Source organism: Chlorocebus sabaeus, chromosome 22, assembly GCF_047675955.1.
Source record: "Chlorocebus sabaeus isolate Y175 chromosome 22, mChlSab1.0.hap1, whole genome shotgun sequence".
NCBI classification, from domain to species: Eukaryota; Metazoa; Chordata; class Mammalia; order Primates; family Cercopithecidae; genus Chlorocebus; species Chlorocebus sabaeus.
Window position 1 is genome coordinate 53,259,594 of NC_132925.1, and position 21,158 is coordinate 53,280,751.

At 43.0% G+C, this 21,158-nt stretch overlaps 1 pseudogene; it reads left to right on the forward strand.

Annotated features, from left to right (window-relative positions):
- The first annotated feature begins 16,841 nt into the window (after nt 1-16,841).
- On the forward strand, nt 16,842-18,841 carry LOC119625639 (mitochondrial intermembrane space import and assembly protein 40 pseudogene; annotated as a pseudogene).
- The last annotated feature ends 2,317 nt before the right edge of the window (nt 18,842-21,158 follow it).

Genomic DNA, 21,158 nt, shown 5'->3' on the forward strand with positions numbered 1-21,158 from the left:
CTTACTGACTCAAGAATTTTAAAATACGAGGTTACCTTGTTAGAAAAAGATTATTTAATCCTAACTACTGATGATTCACTTAACCCTGCTGCCTTCTTAACAGGAAATTCAAATGCAGAAAAAACCCATGCCCCAGACCAGAAGAACTGGGGCATAGATGTTTAGATAAACTCCCTTTCATACCGGAAGACACCTTTTTGTAGATTGTTCTTCTCAAGTAATAAAAGGAAAAAGGCATAACGGGTACCCAGGAGTAGACGGAGACACCCTACCTAATGACTGGTCTGAGCAAACGTGAGTTGTTTACACTAAATCAAGCCTTAAAATTTCTGCAAAACCAGGAGGGAACTATTTATACTGACTTCAAGTATGCCTTTGGGACTTCAAGTCCACACCTTTGGGAAAATTTGGGCACAGCAAGGCCTTATTAACAGTAAAGGGGCCAAAACTTAGTCCACACAGACTTGATAATCCAAGTACTAGAGAACTTACAGCTGCCAGAAGAGACAGCAGTTGTTCATGTTCCGGGTCACTAGAAGAATCTTTCCTTTGAGAGCCGAGGGAATAATCTAGCTGACCAAGTGGCCAAACAAGTTGCCTCTTCTCAAGCAGCACCCATTTTCCACCTAACCCTTTATCTTACCCCTCCAGCTACAGTCCCTATTTTCTCCCCCAGAGAGCAAGAAAAGTTAAAAGAAATAGGAGCCAAAGAAAGCCACGAGGGAAAATGGGTACAATCAGACAAGACGGAAATGCTGTCTAAGCCCCTCATGCGAGACATATTGTCACAGCTACATCAAGGAACTCACTGGGACCCCCAAGCTATGTGTGATGCAGTCCTCAGAGTTTATGGATGCATAGGAATTTATACCCTTGCTAGACAAGTTGCAGATAGTTGCATAGTGTGCAGAAAAACCAAAAAACAACCTAAAGAAAATAGGAATACCACATGCCATGCATCCACCCTCATCAGGGAGAGTAGAAAGGCCTATTGCCCTGTTGAGAGTCCGAACTGCTCCCCGAAAAGATATAGGCCTACCCCCTTATGAGATGCATTTTGGATTGCCTTATCTACATTCTACTACTGATCTTCCTACGTTTGAAACAAAAGATCAGTTTCTTAGAAACTATGTATTAGGTCTATCTTCTATCCTTTCCTCCCTCAGGACTCAAGGCCTCCTAGCACAAACTCCAACCCTTGAATTCCCAGTTCATCAACACCAGCCTGGAGATCACATCCTTATCAGAAGTTGGAAAGAGGGAAAGCTCGAACCCACTTGGGAAAGACCTTACCTAGTGCTCCTCATAACTGAGACAGCAGTCCAGACCGCTGAGAGAGGATGGACCCATCACACCTGAGTACCCTCTCCAAAGTACCTACCCTGGACAAAGTAACGTTAAAAAGAAAAGCTTAATCGGCCTCTTCCTCCTTTTCCTCTCTCCCCCAGATACCCCACATCTTATTATTTATGTTACTAAGTCTAACTCACCTCAAACTATCACTTTCGATGCTCGTCTTGTTATACCCCGTGGAGATCTGCAGGGTCAAAGACAACTCTACCTCAGAAAAATATCTTTGTCCTTCCTGGCTCTCCTCAGACTGGAAATCCGTTAACTGGGATCAATTAGTCTGGGAAGATTTTAATGGAGATTCCGTTAATTGGGAATCTTGTCCTCCTAAAGCAGAGCATCAGCATCTCTTCCATAGTTGGTCCAATGTTCTATTGACCACCAAAAACCAGGGATGGATGGCCCCAACGAGTAGTTGTATATTCCTGAAACCATACATTTGTTTCACTAAAGGGAGTACTCCTCCCAATTGCCAATATAACCAGTGTAATCCTGTACCAATTTCCATTGCTATCCCAACTTTTCAAGGTTCTTACCCTTCCTTGAGCCGTTTTTATGGTATAGGAGCAGAAGTCTCAGGGACAGACCCTATAGAGTATTTCGAAATGCGCTTCATTGCTCCTCCACCTCCTTCATCCCCTTCTCCCTCTCCTCCTAAACCCTCTTCTAACCAAACCTTTTCTCGCTTCATACCCAATGATAAAACTAAAGTAGCCGTTATAGAAGTTAAAGATTTAAAGCAAACTCTAGCTATTGAAACAGGATATCAAGATCCAAATGCCTGGTTGGAATGGATTAAATATTCCATCTGCAAGCTAAATAAAAGCGACTGTTAGGCTTCTGTGACAGGTAGGCCAGAAACCCAAATTTACCCTTCCCACTTGGATGGTCTTCTGACCAACGAGGCATGACCTGGATGATCGCTGTCTTCCAGAACCCCAGAGCCTGGGGTAATGAGTCATGCAAGATCCTTCCACTGCTGTTCCCTTAAGACCAATTTCCTCAAAAGCCCTGCGGGTCAGCCCCCGAGGGCCATCCAGCCTCCAGCCCCTGATGTTAACTTCACCTCTTGCCTTTCATGGCAGGCAGAGAAGTTAGCATTCCTTGGAGACCTAACAGGGTGCAGTGAAACCAAGCCTTTTCAAGAGCTTAGCAATCAGTATGCCCTTGTTCATTCCTGAGCAGATGTGTGGTGGTATTGTGGAGGACTATTGCTGGGTACTCTGCCAAGTACCTGGAGCGGCACTTGTGCTCTAATTCAGTTGGCTATCCCTTTCACCTTGGCATTTCATTGACCAAGAAAGCTGAAGACAGAATATCATAAAAAGAGAGATGTCCCTCATGGATCCTTTGATCCTTATGCTATTATAGATGCTATCAGAGTACCACGAGGGGTATCAGATGAATTTAAAGCCTGAAACCAAACAGCTGCAGGATTCAAATTTATGTTGTTCTGGTGGTCAACTGTAAACAAGAATGTAGCTTGAATAAATTATATCTATTATAATCAACAACGCTTTGTTAATTTTACTAGAGTTGCAATTAAAGGAATAGCTGAACAATTAGGCCCTACCAGCCAAATGGCTTGCGAAAACAGAATAGCCCTTGACATATTAGCTGAAAAAGACAGGGTTTGTGTCATGATTGGAGTCCAATGTTGTACTTTTATTCCTGATAACATCGCCCCGATGGAACAAAAACAAAAGCCTCACAAAGCCTTACTTCCTTATCAAATGAGTTAGCTAAAAATTCTGGAAGAGATGACTCCTTTACAACCATTATAGAGAAATGGTTCAGGGAATGGAAAGGAATTACGACCTCAATATTCACCTCCCTTATGATAGTTATACATGTGCTCATTCTTGTAGGATGCTGTATTATACCCTGTATTCGTGGTTTAGTGCAAAGACTTACAGAAACAGCACTCACAAAAACCTCCCTTAATTCACCCCCACCTTCTTCAGATAAACTCTCCCTTGTTGACGCCCAAGAAGAACAACAGACATGCATAGGCATTTTGAAGAGGAAAAATTAAGAGGGGGAAATTGTCAGAGATAATAAATTCCTCTTCAAAAAGCTTTAGTTCCCTGTTCTTTGTTTCTTAAGACCAATTTCTTCATACTTCCTTGTCTCCTAGCTACCTGTTCTGTAAACAACCTTCCCGCCTTTGCCATGCTCAGACAAGTCCAGATATGCCTTCCCACCTAGTAACAGACAGTCCCTCTTCCTTCCTGCCTAATAGACCCTATTCAATTTTAAACCTTAGCCAATCAAGTTAGCTTAGATTGTGAGGTCCAACCCCAGCCAACAGGGAAGTGCTAGGAACTGAATCAGAGATAAAAACCTCTGCCCTACCCTGCTCAGTGTGCTCTTGCTATCGTGACTGGCGCAAGCTGCACCCTTCTGCAAAAGTAAATTTGTCTTGCTGAGGAATTTTCTGCCTATGTGCTGTTTTTCTTTGCAGCACCAGGCACTTGTTTCTAACACTCTGCCTCCTGGGTTCAAGCAATTCTCCTGCCTAGGTCTCCCAAGTAGCTGGGATTACAGGCATGCACCACCACACCTGGCTAATTTTGTATTTTTAGTAGAGACAGGGTTTCACCATATTGGTTAGGCTGGTCTCGAACTCCTGACCTCAGTGATCCACCTGCCTCAGCCGCCCAAAGTACTAGGATTACAGGCGTGAGCCACTGCACCCGTCCAAGAAAACATTTTTTTAAAAATTATGTATACACTATTTATCACCTAACAATTATATTTGACAGAAAATGATTCAGGCAATCCTCCCACCTCAGCCTCCTGAGTAGCTGGGAGGGACCACAGGCACATACCACCATGCCTGGGTAATCTTTTGTATTTCCTGTAGAGAGAGGGTCTCACTGTATTGCCCAGGCTGGTCTCAAACTCCTGGGCTCAAGCCATCTGCCCTCCTAAGCCTCCCAAAGTGCTGGGATTACAGGTGTGTGAGTCACTGTGCCCAGCCATGATTTATTTTTATTAAAAAAATCTGTATTTTTCCTTTTTCTTTAAAGGAAGAAAAGTTATGACTGAATTGACATCACTGAACTAAAAATTACTGTAGAACTTTAAACATTTAGGGGTGAAATCTAACAATGTCTGCAACACACTGTGAAATGAATAAAAAAATAGCTTGAATGGATAGTTCTGGTCAGTGAGATGACTAATGTAAGGTGCTTTTCCCTCTCTCAGGGACCTGCATTTTGAAAAATCTGGTCCCTGAGGTTTTCCTTGCATAAATTCCAAAGAAAAGTCAGATATTCTGGCCAAGAGTGTGGAAGATATTTGGGGACATGTATCCCATGTCACTGCATGCCACTCAGGAGACCCCGCTGGGTCTGAGGTGCCCTCTCTGAGGATAAAACCATGCCTATGGAAACAGTGCTGGACAGAGAGTGTGCTCTGGGCAGAGAGAATAAAAGCTAGAGGAGCCACGTGAGATGAGGGTTTGTCTGCAAGGAAATTGGTCACCCATAGGTCCTCCCTAGCTCTGTGTCCTCAGAGTAGCAGCCTAGAGAGAGCTCTGGAGGCAGGAGCTGAGTCCTCACCCATGCTCTCTGCTCTGCTGCTCACTGGGCTGTGTGAGTGGGTGTGAATGTGTGAGTGAATGTATATGTGCGTGTGTGTGTGTGTGTAAATGTCTGTGACTGTGTGCGGGAGTCTGTGTGTGTGTGTGAATGTGTCAGTGTGCGTAAGCGTGAATGTGAGTGTATGTGTGTAAGTGTGTGTGTGGTTTTTGAGTACATGAGTGTATGAGTGTGTATGAGTGTGAGTGTATGTGTGTGTGTGAGCGTGTGCACCTTGAGTAAACAGCTTGGGGTATCAGTTTTTTCACCTTTCAAGTACAGAGAATAGTAAGCCCTCCTGCCTGGGCCATTGGGAGGATCAATTGAGACAGCGGAGTGGGAAAGTGCTGTGATTAATTGGTGAAAAGCAGAAATGGACCCTTCTTCTCTAAGAGTGTATAAGCAAACCATTTTTGAATTAGGGCGATGACTCCATTCTGAAACCATTAGATGGGGAGGGGCTTTTACTAGAGTGATTACAATCTAATCCCATCAGGTCCATGTGCCAGCAAACAACCCAGTCGGTGTTCCTTGCACATCCTGTGCCACCCGCGAGGCAGCTGAAACAGTAAGGAGCCAAGCCCCAGGGCTGGCGCTTCTCACACATCAGTTACTAAATGTCCACAGGCCCAAGAGGAATATCTGATGATCCCCAAGGTGGAGAGGAGGAAACAGTCGGCTCAAGCTCAGGAGGTGAAACAGCTTACTCAAGGTCACAGAGCTGGGAAGTGGTTGCTAAATTAAGATTTGAACCTAGGTCTATCTCACTCAGGGTTTCTCTATTTTTTTTTAGACGAAGTCTCATTCTGTCACCCAGACTGGAGTGCAGTGGCATGATCTTGGCTCACTGCAACCTCTGCCTCCTGGGTTCAAGTGATTCCCCTGCCTTGGCCTCTTGAGTGCCTGGGACTACAGGTGTGCACCACCATACCCGGCTAATTTTCGTATTTTTAGTAGAGACGGGGTTTTGTTATGTTGGGCAGGCTGGTCTCAAACTCCAGGCCTCAAGTGATCCGCCTGCCTTGGTCTCCCAAAGTGCTGGGATTACAGGCATGAGCCACCGCACCTGGACCTAACTCAGGGTTTCTTAACCTTGGTCCTCCCACTGACATTTGGGCTGCATGACTCTTCATTGTGGGGAGCTGTCCTGTGCACTGGGTGATGACATTTATTTAGCATTATCCCTAGCCTCCACTCACTTGATGCCAGTAGCTGCGAGTCCCCAGTCATGACAACCCAAAATGTTACCAGACACTGCCAGGTATCCCCTGGGGGTTAGAATCACTGATCTAACTGAAGAACATGCACCCTGAACTACTCTACTCCATTGCCAACCAAAGAGTGCAGCTTTCAACTCAAAGTAAGGCAGAACTTTCTAAAAATAGATGTTATCCAACAATGCAACAAGTTACCTTTTGAAAAACAGTAAGCTCCCCAACATGGGAAGCATGCAAGAAGAGGCAACCTGGATCTGATTCCAAATTAGAAATACTCTAAACTTTCTCAAGGGCAATGCAATTATTTACCTAAATAAAACTCAGCAACGTTGTTTTAGATAAAGCACCTACTACAGTGTCTGCCATACGTGAGGTGCTCAATAGCAGTGCTTATGTTTTCTTCCATTTCTTGGTGAGCTCCACCATCCTGTACCTGGCCCCATTCAGGATTAGAGGACTCATCCTTGACCTTTCCTTGTTTTTCACTGCGGTGGAAGCTGCTAATAATAGTCTCCTCTCATGTCTAAGACTAGAACTCTGCTTCTCAGCTGAGTATACAACTGCCTGGAATAGAAACTACATTTCCCAGACTCCTTTGTAGCTGGGCATGACCATGTGACTAAATTCCAACGGGATGTAAATGCAAGTGTTTGCAACTTCCAGAAAACAGCCTTAAAATAAAAGTGTGTACTTTCCTTTGGCCTTTCATTCTTCTAGCTGGCTGGAATGTGGATATGATGAGTAGTACTTAAGCAGCCATCTTGGGGACCATAAAGAAAAGTCACACAATTAGGAAAGTGAAGCAGCCATCGGGACAGACTTGAGGTCCCTGATGATCATGGGGCTGCCATATCAGCTAGGACTGCCCACCTCTGGACCTCACGTCTATTTCATGGAAGCCATTGTTAGCTAGTGTTTTCTATCACATACAGCCAAATCGAATCCTAATTGAAATACTGTCCCTGACTTCAAGGAGTTGATAAATTAGCATGCGAGGAAATACACAAGATAAACAGCATCAAAACAATTAAATTAAAAATCCTAGAATGCAGCTGGGACAAATGTGGTGACTGGGGTAAGATCAAAGCAGGTAGCTGGAAGCAGAGGGAAGAACTGCCTCTCTCAAGGCAGCATGTGGATGTCAGAAAGGACATCAGAGAAGAAGTGATAGGCAAGCTAGGCTCTGAAGGATGCGTGGAAGTTTGTCAGCAGGAAGAAAGAGGTATTTAAGGCTCAGTAGAAGAAAGAATCAAAGTACACAGCGGAGTTTGAGCAATTGGGAGGAGTCATTGGAAGTTCCTGGAGCACAGAATGAGGAGTCTGGAAGCACACGTTGGGACCAAGGTGTAAGTAAGCTCCTTTACACGTTGATGCCGTTCCCCTGCCTACAACATTCTTTTGCCTTGAAACTCTTACTTCTTCCTTTCTCTTGGTATCCTCAACTTCTAACATGTCCCTCTTATATCAACTTTCTTGTGGGATTATCATTCTTCAGCTGATTCTCCTCCAACTAAATGCGGAGCAACTCCAGGCCATGGGGGATGTCCACTATTTCTGTCTCTGAAGTGCAATACCATGGGGACATGCCCCTCGCTGACAGCAGGGACCCTGCATTTTCGCTTGCCATCATTTCTCCTGAGCCTGGCACCAGTCTGGCACATGACAGGTGCTCAACAGCGGTTTACTGGGTAAGCCCTGAAAAACGAGACCTGGGGTCGGACACAGTGGCTCACACCTATAATCCCAGCACTTTGGGAGGCCAAGGCAGGTGGATTGCCTGAGGTCAGGAGTTCAAGACCAACCCGGCCAATATGGCGAAATCCTATCTCTACTAAAAATACAAAAATTAGCCAGGCATGGTGGCGTGCACCTGTAGTCCCAGCTACTGGGGAGGCTGAGGTAGGAGAATCGCTTGAATCCAGGAGGCAGAAGCCGCAGTGAGCCGAGATCATGCCACTGTACTTCAGCCTGGTGACAGAACAAGACTCCATCTCAAAAAAAAAAAAAAACAAAAACAAAAAACACCCAAAAAAACCCGAGAGACCCAAACCAATACAGAGCAGCAGAAGCCAGCGTAGATGTACTAAGTGCGGAAAGTGTAGGCACAATTTTCAAAAGCAAGTTCAGACTTACAGAAGTCTGAAGTAGGATTTATTCCATTGACGAATACTGTTCCATACCTTTGGGTCCACTTTTCTACTTTTCCCTGACCACTTTATAGTTACAAATTCATCTCATGGTAATCTAAGGTGTAAATAAAGATTTATGCACAAAGATGCTCACTGCAACATTATTTACGACAGGAAATGAAGGGAAATGAGCTGGCATTTGGGAACTAAATGTATCTTGAGATAGTGCATCTGGAATTGGTTCCTTCCGGCAGGTTCTTGGTCTAGCTGACTTCAAGAATGGAGCCGCGGACCTTCGCGGTGAGTGCTACTGTTTTTTGGTTGTTGTTGTTGTTGTTGGTTTTTTTTTTTTTTTTTTGGCGACTGAGTCTTGCTCTGTCACCCAGGCTGGAGTGCAGTGTCGCAGTCTCGGCGACTGCAAGCTCTGCTTTCCATGTTCATGCCATTCTCCTGACTCAGCCTCCCTGAGTAGCTGCGACTACAGACACCCGTTACCACGGCTAGCTAATTGTTTGTATTTTTAGTAAAGACGGGTTTTCACCATGTTAGCCAGGATGGTTTTGCTCTCCTGACCTGCCTGCCTCGGCCTCCCAAAGTGCTGGGATTACAGGCATGAGCCACCAGGCCAGCCAACTGTTACAGCTCTTAAAGATGGCACGGACCCAGAGCAGCAGCAGCAGCAAGATTTATTGTTAAGAGCAAAAGAACACTTCCACAGCCCATAACTGGACCCAAGCAGATTGCCCCTGATGGGCTGAGGGGGCCTGCTTTTATTCCCTTATTTGTCCCCTCCCATGTTCCATTTTTGTCCTATCAGAGTGCCCTTTTTTCAGTCCTCCCTGCTATTGGCTACTTTTAGACTCCTGCTGATTGGTGCGTTTTAGAAAGCGCTGATTGGTGCATTTTACAATCTCCTTGCTAGCTACAGAGTAGAGCGTTGATTGGTGCATTTTACAATCCTCTGGTAAGACAGAAAAGTTCTCCAAGTCCCTACTCCACCCAGGAAGTACAGCTGGCTTCACCTCTCAGTAGCTACAGAATAGAATATCATGGGGTCATTGATAATCATTACAGAGCACCAGCAATGAGATGGGAAAATGCTTATGATGAAATTACATTTATAGAACACGTGGTTTGTTTGCACAGGACAAAGTTAATTCTGTTAACTAACAGGCTTCTATCCAGGGTGAATCTTTGTTACATTACATCAACCATGGTTTTCTCTGGGTACTGGATGATATTTATTATATTTGGTATTTCTCAGGATTTCGACAATGAGATTGTCTTCATTTTATAATAGGGAAAATAAGAGCTAACTGCATTCATTTTGAAAAAAAACAAAATAAAATAGATGCCTTCAATAAAAAAATAAAAATAGATGTTTTCCACATGCTTAGCACATCTTTTATTTTCTCTAGTACAAAGTGAGAGTTTGGGATTCCTTTCTTGATTCATTCTAAACTGCCTCACCTGCTACTCCCCAGTCCAAACTGCTGTATCCTCTTCCTCATTTGTGGGCTGGTTATTCTAGTCAAGTAAGTCAGAACATTAATTTCTTTGATCTAATTCTGAGAAAGAGGTGTCATGCATGAAGGTGCTCCAGTACTGCATAGTCTCATTAAGTCTGGCCAGGTCATAATTTCCATGAAACACCCAGGCTTATCAGTGCCACTGGTTGTGATGAATAGAGCAGACTGCAAATAGCAAAATGCCATTATGGGCCTAGTATTACAGGAACCTGACTGACTTAGAATCTAGAGGAGTTCTGGCTTAAGAGTCAGTCTCTGGGTAAGATGCAAGAGGCAGATGACCTTGTGGGCAGGCAGAGGCCCCAGTGGGTTTTCCAGGGGTGGAGGTACACATGCAAAGAGTCTACAGAGTCAGAGAAGAAAAGCTACTAAGAACAGAGGACTGCGTGTGGAGCAAGAGGGAGTGGTGGGGACCGAGGTAACCTGGAGAGCCTGTTCTCTGCTTGAAGGGACAGCTGCCACTCATGTGCCACCGACTGCTGCAGACTCAGATCTGCCTGTTTTTAAAAGGAAACACAAAATCTGGAGTTTTTATATGAAATATTTTAGTTTTTAAATGCTGTCAATTATTCAACTGAAATGTTTCATTTGTCTTCTTGAACACTACACAGGGTAAAAAAAAAAAAAACAAATTTTGCAAGCCCCCAGGTAGAAACCTCAAGCTGGTTCATAGGGGATGCAGAATGCTGAATATGAGATAATGACCCAGGAGTGGACACCTTTTGGGGTATTTGCCCAGCTCAAGTCAAGCCTCCTCTCTGAGAACCATCATCTCACCTAGGGTGGGCTCTGGCAGCCATAATTATACTATGTAACCCTGACCCCTGGGCACACGTGATTGAACCAGAAGTTGTCCTCTGACCCAGAACAGACCAGTCAGCCCAGTCCTCTCTTCTGGAACTCTGGGATTGGAGTTGTGCCATCAAGACAGTCTGTTGGTCTCTCATATCTGATATATATCTGATGTATCAAGAAGACAAATGAAACAACTGAATAATTGACAACATTTAAAAACTAAAAGATTTTGGCTGGGCGCGGTGGCTCAAGCCTGTAATCCCAGCACTTTGGGAGACCGAGACGGGCGGATCACGAGGTCAGAAGATCGAGACCATCCTGGCTAACACGGTGAAACCCCGTCTCTACTAAAAAAAATACAAAAAACTAGCCTGGCGTAGTGGCGGGTGCCTGCAGTCCCAGCTACTCGGGAGGCTGAGACGGGAGAATGGCGTAAACCCGGGAGGCGGAGCTTGCAGTGAGCTGAGATCCGGCCACTGCACTCCAGCCTGGGCGACAAAGCAAGGCTCTGTCTCAAAAAAAAAAAAAAAAAAACCAAAAAGATTTCATGCAAAAACTCCAGATTTTATAAGAGTGAGGGTAAGTGGGGGGTGGGGGGCTGCCACTGGGGACAGGAGGGGGACTGTTGCTCACCTCTGGGAATGCTAAAATAGAGGAGGGGATAGCAGAAGGCAGCAGACAAAATGCAATAATTCATATGCTGGAACAACCGAGATCTACCAGCAGAAGGATGAATTTAGACCTTTCCCTCATATCATACACAAACATTAGCTCATAATTGATAATAGTCCTAAATGTAAAAGCTAAATTTTTGTGACCTTGAGTTAAGCAAAGATTTCTCAGATACAGCACCAAAGGCATAAGGAATTTTAAAAAACTGCTAAATTGGACTTCATCAAGATGAGAAACTTTTGGGTTTCAAGAGGTACCACTAAGAAAATGAAAAGCTATGGAATGGAAGAAAATATTTATAGGTCATATATATGATATATCATATATCTGATATATCCAAAATATATAAAGAACTCTTCCAACTCAATCACAAGAAGATAAATAACCCAACTTATAAATAGGCAAAGGATTTATATAGACATTTCACCAAACAAGATATAGGAATGGCTCAAAAACACATGAAAGGATGTTCAACATCATTAGTCATTAAGGAAATGAAAAATCAAAACCACAGTGAGATACCACTTCACATCTACTAGGATGACTATAATTTAAAAAGAAGGACAATAACAAGTGGTGGTGAAGATGTGGAGAAATAAGAACTCTCAAACACTGCTGGTGGAAATGTAAAATGGTGCAGCTACTGTGAAAAGCAGTCTGACAGTTCTTCAAATGGTTAAACATGGTTACCATATGACTCAGTGATTGATTCCACACCTAGCTATATACCCAAGAGAACTGATCACGTGACCACAGAAAAACTTGTATGCAGATATTCATAGCATTATTCATAACAACCAAAAAGTGGAAAAAACCCAAATGTTCATCAACTGGTGAATGGATTTTGATTAAAATGTGGTCTATTTGTCATTAGAAAGAAACACAGTACTATTCCAAGCTACAACATGGAGGAACTGGAAAAACATGCTAGGTGAATGAAGTCAGACACAAAAGGCAACACATTGAATGATTCAATTTATATGAAATGTCCAGAACAGGCAAGTTATATTATAGAGACAGAGAATAGATTAGTGGTTGCCTGGAGCGGGGTACAGGCAGGGATCTTTTGGAAAAGAGAGAAATGTTCTAAAATTGGATTCTGATGATGATTATACAATTCTGTAAATTTACTAACTGAATATATGATAACTGAATTATATGATTCACTTATAATGGGTGAATTTTATGATAGGAAAATTACACCTCAATCAAGTTGTTTTAAAATTTTTTCAGTGGATTAAGAAAGAGACTGCTTTGGGTTCCAGATCTCTCTGTCTGTTTTTAAAATCTATTTCACTGTACCAGTGTTGGGAAACAGGATCAGTTATAAGATTCTCAGCGCCATTTAAATGAAAACAAACTAGTTGCTTAGCAGAAGAACTGCTTTAACCAGAACCGAGATTTAGATAAAATAGATCTCGTGAGACTCCGTCTCAAAAAAAAAAAAAAAAAAAAAAAAAAAAAAAAAAAAAAAAAATAGATCTCATGGTTTCTTGTAAAAGGGGCAGGGAGATGTTATGCGTAACTTCTAAATTAGTCATCGGAAGTGGAAGGAGAGGAATGACAGAGCTACATCAAACCCTTTCCTCCTACACGTCTGTGATCTTCTTTCATTTTATAATTTGGTTTAAGAGACTGAACTTGTTTGTATACTCCCCACAACCCCTAGCCCTGGTGTGACAGGCTGGAATTTTTAAAGCTAAGTGCAGGAAAGGAAAGCTGAAGGATATTATCACTAAATGGAAGAAGAAAAAAAAAAAAAAGAAAGAAAGGCAGCATTAAAAGCCCAGCTCAGTTATATCTTACTTTCTAACCTCAAAAAGCAAGAGAGAGGCTGGGCGCGGTGGCTCACGCCTATAATCCCAGCACTATGGGAGGCCGAGAAGGGCAGATCACAAGGAAAGCAGTTTGAAACCACCCTGGCTAATATGGTGAAACTCCGTCTCTACTAAAAATATTAAAAAAAAAAAAAAAAAAAAATTAGCTGGGCATGGCGGCACATGCCTGTACTCCCAGCTACTCAGGAGGCTGAGGCAGGAGAATTGCTTGAACCTGAGAGGCAGAGCTTGCAGTGAGCTGAGATCATGCCACTGAACTCCAGCCTGGGTGACAGAGCGAGACTCTGTCTCAAAAAAAAAGAAGAAAAAGAAAAGTAATATTTTCATGATTGCATCAGGCTGGGAGATTTTCCATATTGCGTCATTTAATCCTCATCGTGCTGGTGACCTCACCAAAATAATTCTGCCCCCCATTTTAATGATGTGGAAACAGAGGCTTCTGTAGTTTTTAGGGCTTGGTGCCTGCAATAAGAGATTCCAGAGTGACTCAAGAGCAAGTTTCACTTAAAGGCCCAAAGGGCACCCATCTGCTAAGACCTTCCAGTGAACTTCACATACTCCCCTACCCCATCCTCTTTTTCATTGTGAAGAGAATAAAATAAATAAACACTTTGAATAAAGATTCCAGGGAATTGAAAACATGGACATCCGTGCTAGCATGAGAAAGGGATATAGTGAATACATCATCCTCTTTTTCACTGTGAAAAGAGGAAAATAAACAAACGCTTTAAATAAAGATTCCAAGGAATTTGAAAATATGGATATCCGTGCTAACATGAGACAAGGACACAGTGATTACACTACCAAACCCAGCATACACACAAGTATCATTTCAGGACATGATGAATAATGTTTTCATTTTGCTCCGAATCCTTGGAGACTAAACTCTGAGCAATATACTTTCAAAGACCAAAGTTATTCAGGCTGTTCTCTTCTTGAGGAAGAAAAAAGTGATTGATGATATTGAACTAAATAAAAGAGCTAGCAGGAGAAAAAGAGAGGCAGATGCAGCATTTATAAGAGAGAGCTCCCAGGTGATTAGGAGTTCCTGTAACTTTTGTCTCTTTCAGTCAAGTGACCTGAAGGACACCTGCCTGCAGCTGCCACCTCATCCCACACCTGGGGCTCTTTAGCACCACCTGCTGGTCAAGCCCTATTGCTGGTTCTGGGGCCAGGCTATTTATATATATGGGTTATTTATATATAGAAGTTATTTATATATAGGGCATAGATGAGTGTGACTCGATCTGGTTCCTAGTTCTATTCTGATATTCACAGATGATTCATTTATTCATTCATCTATTTATCCATTAATTCTCCCTTCCTTCCATCAGACCATCCACAAAATCTTCACTGATGAATATTCTTGCCAGGTACAGATATTATGATAGCCAAGGGATGAACACAGTTCCTATTTTCATGGAGGTGCCAGCCTATACCAGTAATTCTCGACTCTGCCTGCCTGAGAGTTTTGTTTTGTTTTTTTTTGAGATGGAGTCTCGCTCCGTTGCCCAGACTGGAGTGCAATGGCATGATCTCAGCTCACTGCAAACTCTGCCTCCCAGGTTCAGGTGATTCTCCTGCCTCAGCCTCCCAGGTTGCTGGGATTACAGGCGCCTGCCACCACATCTGGCTAATTTTTATGTTTTTAGTAGAGGTGGGGTTTCACCATAGTGGCCAGGCTGGTCTCAAACTCCTGACCTCAAATGATCCACTTGCCTCAGTCTCCCAAAGTGCTGGGATTACAGGCGTGAGCCACTGCGTCAAAAGCTTTTAAAACATATTGAGATGTCTTCTTTCAGGAAGACTGAGTAGAGGTACTTTTCTCTATTCTGCTAAGTACAACCAAAACTCTGGATGTTACATTTAAAGCAAACACAAGAAGACTCTGACAGGTGGAGAGGCAAAGGCAAAGCCGTGAGGAACACTGGGACTCAATGAATGACACTGTGATGAGTTCCCCGGGCTTTTGTTTGGCCACATACATCAGAGAGTTTGAGCTGAAGAAGCTGGCAGCTCAGAAATGGCAATCGGCACAGGCAAAACAAAAGCCTGCTGTGTCTAGCCAAAAGACTGGGAAAGGGGCTGCCTAGCAAAATAGAAAACTTTTAGACAACACCTGCTCTATTTCAGCCAAACACCATAGAAAAACACTGTGCCCCGTTCCTGTCCTAGCCAGATGAGGCGAAGGAGGGAGGGAAGCCAAGACTTCCACCCTTGTCAAGCTGTAATGAAGTGACTCAACTCCCCCTGCTGGGGTGGTGTCCCCGCCATTCCTAGCAGGGAGCTGGGACTTGCATCCTGTCAGGTGATAACAAGCCCTGCACCCACTCCCACAGTGTCAGTAGGGGTGCATGGGGAGCAGTGAGGAGGCAGTCTCATCCCTCCCAGCTGGGGACTTATCTTCAGTGGCCTAGTGGGGAGATGGAGCTCCCACATCTGCTCAGCAATAATGAGAAACCCACGCCCTTCGGGTGTCAAGAGAAGCTAAGTGGGGAGCCAGGACATCTACCTCCACCTGGAAGTAATGAGGCAGCACACTCTCCCCTTGTGTCCTCCGGCTTCCCCTGCTACGGCAGTGTCAGTCAAAACCAGATAAATCAGGAGATTTAAATATGATCCTAGATCTCATAATACCGAAAATTTCCATATTTCAATTGAAAATCATTTTTCATATCAAAAAATGAGAAGGGAATTCAAATAGGATTTTTTTGTGTGTGTGTGAGACAGAGTCTCACTCTGTCGCCCAGGCTGGAGTGCAGTGGTGTGATCTCGGCTCACTGCAACCTCTGCCTCCCAGGTTCAAGCCATTCTCCTGCCTCAGCCTCCCAAGTAGCTGGGACTACAGGCGCATGCCACCATGCCCGGCTAATTTTTTGCATTTTTAGTAAAGACGGGGTTTCACCGTGTTAGCCAGGATGGTCTCGATCTCCTGACCTCATGATCTGCCTGCCTCAGCCTCCCAAAGTGCTGGGATTACAGGCGTGAGCCACCACACCTGGCCCAAATAGGATTTTTAAAAAGCAATCATACTATCCAGGCGTGGTGGCTCACGCCTGAAATCCCAGCACTCTGGGAGGCCAAGGCAGGCGGATCACGAGGTCAGGAGATCGAGACCATCCTGGCTAACACGGTGAAACCCCATCTCTACTAAAAATACAAAAAAATTAGCTGGGCGTGGTGGTGGGCACCTGTAGTCCCAGCTACTCAGGAGGCTGAGGCAGGAGAATGGTGTGAACCTGGGAGGCAGAGCTTGCAGTCAGGCGACAGAGTGAGGCTCCATCTCAAAGAGAGAAAAAAAAGCAATCATACTTTGGAAGTCTGAGGCAGGAGAATCCCTTCAGCGCAGGAATTTGAGAGCAACCTGGGGAACATAACAAGACCTCATCTATACAAAAATTTTTTAAAAAATTAACCAGGCATGGTGATGTGCATCTGTAGTCCCTGCTACTTGGGAGGCTAAGGCAGCAGGATTGCTTGAACCAGGAGTTTGAGGCTGCAGTGAGCTATGATCATGCCACTCTATTCCAGCCTGGGAAACAGAGCAAGACTCTGTCTTTAAAAAATAAATAAATAAAATAAAAATAAAGATAAATTTAAAAATGAATAAATAAAGCAATTAATAGATACCATGACGACAGAAGTGTTAGAATTATCTGACAAAACATTTAAAGTAATCATCATAAAAATGCTTCAACATGCAAATGTGAACACACTTGAGACAAATTAAAAAAATAAAGTCTCAGCAAAGAAATAGAAAATATAAAGAAGAACCAATGGAAATTTAGAATGGAAATAATAGTTGAAATAAGAATCCAGAGGTGCCCGCCCTGCCTGAGGAGAGGGAGGTCATGGCGTGAAGCTGCAGCTGCTGCCGCTTCTGCAAGGTCTCAGGGCTGGGCTGCAGCCATGTCCTACTGCTGGCAGGAAGGGAAGGATCAAACCATATTTGTAACCAAAGAAGACCAGGAAACTCCAAGCAATGCAGAATCGGTGGCTGATGAACCCAATGATCCATACGAGGAGCATGGATAGATACTGCCAATGGAGACATTAACTGGAACTGCCCATGCCTTGGGCGAATGGCCAGTGGCCCCTGTGGGGAACAGTTCAAGTCAGCCTTTTCCTGCTTCCACTATAGCATGGAGGAGATCAAGGGGTCAGACTGTGTGGACCGGTTCCGGGCCATGCAGGAATGCATGCAGAAATACCCAGACCTCTATCCCCAAGAGGATGAGGATGAGGAAGAGGAAGAAAAGAAGCAGCCAGCAGAACAAGCAGAAGAAACAGCTCCCACTGAAGCCACTGCAACCAAAGAAGAGGAGGGGTCAAGTTAATGAAGGCCACAAGGCACTGGGATCCAGTCCTTTTGGAGTGGACCTTTTGCAAAAAGCCTTGTTATCACCTTCCAAGGAAGTGTCTTTCCCTCTGTTGTCCTGTGCACTGTAATACACAAAATAACTTATTTTGATGATCAGGGGTCTTGACCTCTTGACATATACACTGAAAAAAAAATGGGGGTTGTATATATGTGTGTCCTACCTAAACCTGTAGCTGCCACTTTTGAATTCTCTTTTCAGATTGCCCTGAATTTTGTCACTTTTAAATCATGTGCTGAATAAGCTCAGCAACTAAAAACCATTACCCAGGAAGGTTTCTTGTGAGTGAGCTGATTTATTCTGATTCATTATATTCCTTTTGGTAGATTTTGTACCCCTTGGGGAAATAATACAAGTAATAGAAACAAAAACATTTCTCTTAAAAATGCTGGGGTGGGGCCTCTACTAGCAGAGGCCAGATGGTCAGATACGATTTCTGCAAACCCATCTTGACCTTGAGTATGTGAAGGGGTACTGCACTTCATTCCTGATACAGTTTGGTTTCCATGTTGGTGTTGAGCTCCTGGTTTTCTGTGTTTGGACGGTGAAGATTTGGACCCTCACATTCACAGTCCCTTTCTAAGTGAAGGGAGAGGCTGGCTTGGCTGTTCCTTGTTATTCCGAAAGCCCTGGTTTGGGGCCCATGTTCACACTGGCTCTCAGTCTGGCCAGGTGCAATGTTCTTGAGAGGTGGGGACCTAATTATTACCAGAGTAGCAGCAAGAGAGGGAACATTGTGAATTAAGTATTCAATTAAAAGGAAACATAATTTCTACCTGAAAAAAAAAAAAGAACCCAATTGATGGGCTTAAAGAAGGCAGGAATAGAGGAAAGAATCAGTAAACTGGAAGATAAAACAATAGAAATTCCCAAATCTGAACAGCAGAGGGAAAAGACTAATAAACAAATAAACAAACAAACAGAACTCCAGGGTCCTGCGGGACTATAACAAAAGATCTAACATTCATATAATCACAGTCCCAGAAGGAGATGAGAAAAAGAGTGGCAATGACAATGTGCTTTGAGAGACAATGGCTGAAAATGTCCCAAATTTGGCAAGAGACCTAACTCTACAGAATCAAGAAGCTGTTAACCAAACAGGATAAGCCCCCCAAATATACACCAAAACACATAATAATTAAACTCCTGAAAATGAAAGACAAAAGTGTTGAAAGTGTCAGAGAAAAACACCTTACCATAATGGGAATGATAGCAGATTTCTCACAGAAAACATAGAGACAAGAAAATGGCATTATATTTTTCAGATGCTGAAAGAAAAGAACTGTCAGCCCAGACTCTTATACTCAGTGAAAATATCTACAAGGAAAAAAAGGAAAACAACACATTCTCAGATGAACTTGTACAGGACTCTGTGCTGAAAACTACAACATGCTGATGAAATAAATCAAAGATGTAAATAAATGGAGAGTGTTTATGGATCGGAAGTCTCAACAGAGTAAATATGTCAATTCTTCCCAAATTAATATACAGATTTAATGCAATTCCTATCAAAATATCAGCAAGATGTCTTACAGATATAGACAAGACTCTTCTAAAATGTATAGGGAAAAGTGAAGAAACTAGAACTCCTCAAATAATTTTGAGAAAAAGAGAATAAAATGGGAGAAATCAACCTACGCAATTTCAAAACTACTATACATTAATAGCTACACTAATCAAGACTTTGTGATATTGGCAAAGGAGTAGACACATAAATCAATAGAATAGAACAGAGAGTCAAGAAATAGAAATAGAACCACTCAAATATTCTCAGGTGATTTTTGACAAAGGCGCAAAATTAAAGCATTTTCAACAAATGGTGCTGGCACAATTGGACGTCATAGGCAAAAACTGAACAACCTAAACCTTATGTCTTATAAAAAAGTTAACTCAGGCTGGGCATGGTGGTGGCTCATGCCTGTAATCCCAGCACTTGGGGAGGCCGAGGCAGGCAGATCATGAGGTTAAGGGATTGAGACCATCCTGGCCAACATAGTGAAACCCTGTCTCTACTAAAAATATAGAATCTTTTGAACCCGGGAGGTGGGGATTGCAGTGAGCCAAGATCGCACCTCTTCACTCCAGCCTGGTGACAGAGCGAGACTCCGTCTAAAAAACATATGAACAAAAAATTAACTCAAAATGCTCCACAGACCATTAAATGTAAAATGTAAAACTACAAAACTTGTAGAAAAACACATTAGAAGAAGTCTTCAGGATCCACAGCTAAGCTAAAAGTTCTTAGACTTGTGACTAAAAACATGATCCACAAAAAGAAAAAACAATGAATTAGACCCCATCAAAAGGAAAAATTTTGTTCTGTGAAAGACCCTGTTAAGAGGATAAAAAGACAAGGAGAAAATATTTGCCAGCTACATATCTTACAAAGGACTAGTATTTAGAATATATAAAGAGCTCTCAAAACTCCACAGTAAAAAGCAGACAATCCGATGAGAAAATTGGCAAATGACATGAGGAAACATTTCATCATCAAATAGATGATACAGATGGCCCATCCGCCTGTGAAAAGATGTTCAATATTACTAGCCATCAGAAAAGTGCAAATCAAAACCACAATGAGATATCACTGCACAGCCATCAGAATGGCTAAAATAAAAGACAGTGGCAACACCAAATGCTGAGGAAGACTGCAGAGACACTGTATCACTCATATATTTCTGGTGGGAATGTAAAACGATACAACCATTCTGGAAGAGTATGGCGGTTTCTTAAAATACTAAACATGTAACTACCATAAACTTGAGTAATTGCACTCCTGGACATTTATCCCAAAGAAACTAAAACTTATTTGCCTACAAAAAACCTGAACATGAATGCTTATAGCAGCTTTATTCATAATAGCTCAACGCTGGAAACAACCAGATACCCTTTGATAGGTGAATGAGAAACCAACTGTGGAATACTACACAGTAGTAAAAAGGAATGCACTAGTGCTATTCCCAACAACCTGGATGAGTCTCCAGAGAATTATGTGAAGTGAAAGCAGTCCCAAAAGGTTACTAACTGTATGACATTTATATAACATTCCTGAAATGACACAATTATAGAAATGGAGAACGGATTAGTGGTTGCCAGGGGTTAGGGATGGGGGAGGTGAGAAGGAAAGGGGATGTGGCTATAGAAAGGCAACGTTGGTGATGGAACTCTTCTGTACTTGATTGTCTTTATGTCAATGTCGGTTGTGATATTTTACTACAGTTTTGCAATATGCTACCACTGGAGGAAATTGAGTAAAGTGTATGTAGGATTGCTCTATGTTATTTCCTACAACTGAGTGTTCCTAAAAGGCTTAATGTAAAAAAACTCTTACCGATACGTTGGCCGCACTCCCAGACTCCCAGCCACTATGGCTTGAAGGTCCCCAGGTGATCCAGTGTGCAGCCAGGATTTAAAAAACCACTGGTCTAGGACAGTGCTTCCTAAACTTTCATATGCAAATACATTTTCTGAGTCTCGTTAAAATGGTTCAGGAGGTCTGAGGTAGGGCCAGAGATTCTGCATCTCTAACAAGCTCCGAGGTAATGCCCATGCTGTTGGCCCACGAACCTCACTTTGAGTAGCAAGGGTTTTTACACTGTGGTTACATCCAGGTTGGGTTTATAAGAATTATCAGAGCAACTGTGAAATATATCGTACACTGGGAT